Source organism: Lolium rigidum, chromosome 6 (genome assembly GCF_022539505.1).
Source record: "Lolium rigidum isolate FL_2022 chromosome 6, APGP_CSIRO_Lrig_0.1, whole genome shotgun sequence".
NCBI lineage: Eukaryota > Viridiplantae > Streptophyta > Magnoliopsida > Poales > Poaceae > Lolium > Lolium rigidum.
Window position 1 is genome coordinate 24,857,556 of NC_061513.1, and position 4,130 is coordinate 24,861,685.

Below are 4,130 nucleotides of genomic sequence, written 5' to 3' on the forward strand. Positions count from 1 at the left end.
ATGAACATTTGGAGATTTAAATCATTTGAAGAGTTTCTTAAATGATATGAGGTGGTCTACCTCATTTAAATCATTTTCTCAAATAATGATAATGAATGTTTGACTTAGGTCAATATGAATTCATGTATGATTATTTGAGAAGTTAAATCTTAAGAAGATTTCAATGAGAGGAAATTATTTCTCTCAAGGACTAAATAGAAATCTATTAACTACATATGCCATGAAAGGAAATCACTTTTCTTTAACAAAGAAAACCAATACACCTAATTATTTTATGTGTGTGCCTAGCCTAGTTTGTGTGAAGTAATGATGTGCTTAGTATAGCTTTTGGAGCTTGCTTAGTGATTATACCTCGTATTCAAATTTAGACGCTAGCACTGGAGATTACCAAGAGGAAGGAGAATTCTACCCAGAAGAGGAAGAAGAAAACTTAGAGAACTACCAAGGCAAGCTAATACCCTTGCAAAGTGCAAAGCCCTCCTTGGGCAAGGCACCATGATTCTTATCTTTATTCATTACCATCCTATTTTACCTTTATACTAAACAAGTTTTACTTGTTGGTTTTCACTAAGTTGATATCAAATGGTATAGTGAATATAACTACAAGAGTAGCAAAGTCAGCCAAGCAATATAGGACCCCTCATGATTAGTGCTAGTGCTAAATACTAAAAGTTGACTACTCTAGATGGGACATATGACCTGTTGAAACTTTGGAATGGTGAAGCATTCCATTGAATGATGTGAAGTTGATGGTGAACAAGAGAAGATAGTGATTTACGATAAAACCCCGATATTGGTTTGAATGCGATACCTTTCCAATTTTTGAGTACCCCCACAATACCCGATTATGGGTAGGGCTTAACTGGAAGTTTATAGATTTTAGTATGAGTTCCCTCTGAACACACATCATAGGGGTTATGCCAAGGCTGCCTCCGTTGTTAAGATATGATGTGAATTGAGGTGAAAATTGTACGGCCAAGCCTCGTGCGGTTCCAGTGTCAACGATTGGTTTTCACTGGGAGGCCAAGCTCATGGGGAGAGGTGCTCATACTAGGATGTGTAAGTGAAAGGTTACGGTTGATGATCCGTGTACTGTGTTACGGTGACTCGGAGTTATTCCGACGGATGAAATCAAATGTTGTGGCACAAGTGTGCAACCTCTGCAGAGTGTAAATCTATTCGAATAGCCGTGTCCACGGTTACGGACGGTTGGAAGGGCCATACAGTTTCCGGTGTCAGATTTTTGAAAGCTTTAGTAGATATGAATGATGACTTGGTGACGTATTGGGATATTTAACCAATGATGTGGGAATGACACTAATGTTCCCATTTATGTTAGTTAAAACATGATCCAAGCTTGTGAACTAAAATTTAGCTTATGCAAGTTAAACTAGAGCTTAGTACCTTTAAATTGCATCTTACAATAGTATTAGTTTGCAAGTACTTGAAGTACTTACGGCTTTGTCCCTGGCTATTCAAATGGCCAGAGTACGAGGAGGAACAGAACTATCACGAGGATGATCAGCAGGACGCCTACGACAACTAGGAGTTTCGACGTCAAATGTTGGCCTCGTGGACTAGAGAGTCCCGTTATTATTACGCTTCCGCTATGTATGAACTTGTGTATGTTGTTGATTGAAAGATCAACTATTGGTGTAAGATGAATCATGTGATTCAAGATTGTAAGACATTATGGCTTGTAATAAATAATGACTGTGATATTCGACTATTATGCCTCGCAACAACATTATCCTGGGATTGCGATGAATGACATAATAGGCATCTGGACTTAAAAATCCTGGTGTTGACAAGTTGGTATCAGAGCCATTATTTGACCTTAGAAAACCTTAGTTAGAATGGGCGTTCATAGAAACATAACTTTGAGATCCAAATGAAAAGGTTATTTATGAAAAATTATTCGTATTCTTGTCTTGGAGGCTTTTTTGAAATTGGATGAATCATGCTCTCTTTTATGTCTACTTAAAATTTTTTTGCCACACTTGTTCAAATCTCTAACTTACTCTCCCAACTCACTTTCAGATGGAGCCCAACGCACCCGTCAACACCAAGTTTTACCAACTTGGTAACGGAGGCAGCTTGATCTTTGAGCATGATCTCACTGCGGTCTCGAACTTTCTGGGGCGCCTCCAGCCCGAGTTCCATGGGATCCAGATGGATGATCAGCCTGGCGGAGAGCTGCAATGGATCATTACTGCAGATCTACGGGGGAACATGGAGTCTCCTACCACCGAGAGGATCCTGTTCTCTTTCCGTGAGAGCAACTGGCTCGACAGGCTTGCTCGAGGCCTGCAGGAGGCACTGGCACGCCTCTGCGGACAGAACGCGGTACGCCTGCTTGTGTCCCATTTCGCTCACCTAGTGAAGCGTGATGCCGTGGGAGTACCCATGGCTCTGCAGTCCCACCCTGAGCTGAGGCATCACGCCGAGCATCTAGACTTCATCGTCGTATCATACTCAGCCTGGATCCGGATAACGCCCGGATGTATGCGAACCAGACTCACCTCGCCCTGGCCACCCATGGCGATGCTATCAAGATGCTGTCCAGGGACCGCAACAAGCTTCGCCTGAGGTGCGCAAAGAAGGATGTCACTATCACGCGCCTTCGCACCCAGATATCGTCACTTGAGGCCACAATGAAGGCTCAGGAGGAACAGATCCAGGAGATGGAGGAGGACGAAGCCGATATCGATATTCAGGGAGGAGGAGCCTTCCTGAGTGACGATGACGACTTCGAGGAGGACGAGTTCACTGAGGAGGAGGACTACGCGTTTCTGGAGCCAGCCCTGATGACGTCGTTCCTATCAACGTTAAGGACGAGGGTAGCTGCACTTGAGCACTGATGTAGGCATGAGTTGTATCCCGACCTTTGTATCGTAGCATGTGAAATGGTTCTTAAAACCATTGGAGTGTTGAACTATTATTTTGTAATGTGTTATGTGGCATGAGTGAATGAATGAATGTTTGTGTGTGTCATCCAAAGCATTCAAGCTTTTACAAGTTTTAAAACTTATTCAAAATAAACCATAGAAATTCCCCCTTATCTTATAATCTTATGTATATCCAGATGGCCCCACCTAATCGCAACAACAACGATGCCATGATGCAACTGCTGCAAACCCTGTTGGCAGATCGGGAAACTGAAAGAGCTGAACGTCAAGCCAACATCACCGCCCTGCAAAACCTCGCAAACCAAGGCCATGGAAATCATGATCATCCCGGATCCAAGCTCAAGAACTTTCAGAATACCAACCCTCCGATGTTCAGCAAGACGGAGGAACCCCTCGATGCCGATGACTGGCTTCAAACCATGGAGAACAACTTGGAAGTAGCTGGAGTGGAAGCCAACGAGATGGTCCTGTTTGCAACCCATTACCTCGCTGGACCAGCCCGAGCATGGTGGACTAGCACCCGTGCCATGAATGGAGGTCAGTTCATGACTTGGGCAGATTTCAAGCTCAAGTTCAGCAAGTACCATGTACCCCCGGGTCTTATCAAGAAGATGAGGGATGAGTTCCGTGAACTGAAGCAAGGTCACATGACGGTGGTAGAATACCGCGACAGGTTCCTTACCTTGTCAAGGTACGCCCCCGATGAGACCGACACCACTGAGAAGAGGCAGGAGAGATTCCTGAACGGACTGCATGATGAGATGCAGACGGTTCTCGTCAACATCCCTTTTGCCGATCTTGAAGCCCTTGTTGACTCCGCCATCCAGATGGAAGGCAAGCTGAATCAGGCCAATGAGAACCGCAAACGCCGCATGATGCACCAGAATGGGCCTAGCAATGTTCATCGTCCCAGCCCAAGTGGAAGTTTCACCCCAAGGAACAACAACAAGCCCCCGATGCAGAATTCGCGCCCCGGTTATCAGAACCGGAGTGGAGGAAACTCCAGGCCAGGAGGCCACAACACCAACAACCATTACAACAACAACAACAACAACTTCAACCGCGCTCCGCCCAGAGCCCCCAACCCCAACCACAACAATATCAACACTGCCCCCAGAACCGGAAGCAACGCCGTCCCCGTCGCCCCCAAGGACAAGTCTACCATCACCTGCTATGAGTGTGGAGTGGTGGGACACTACTCCAACGAGTGTCCCAAGAGAC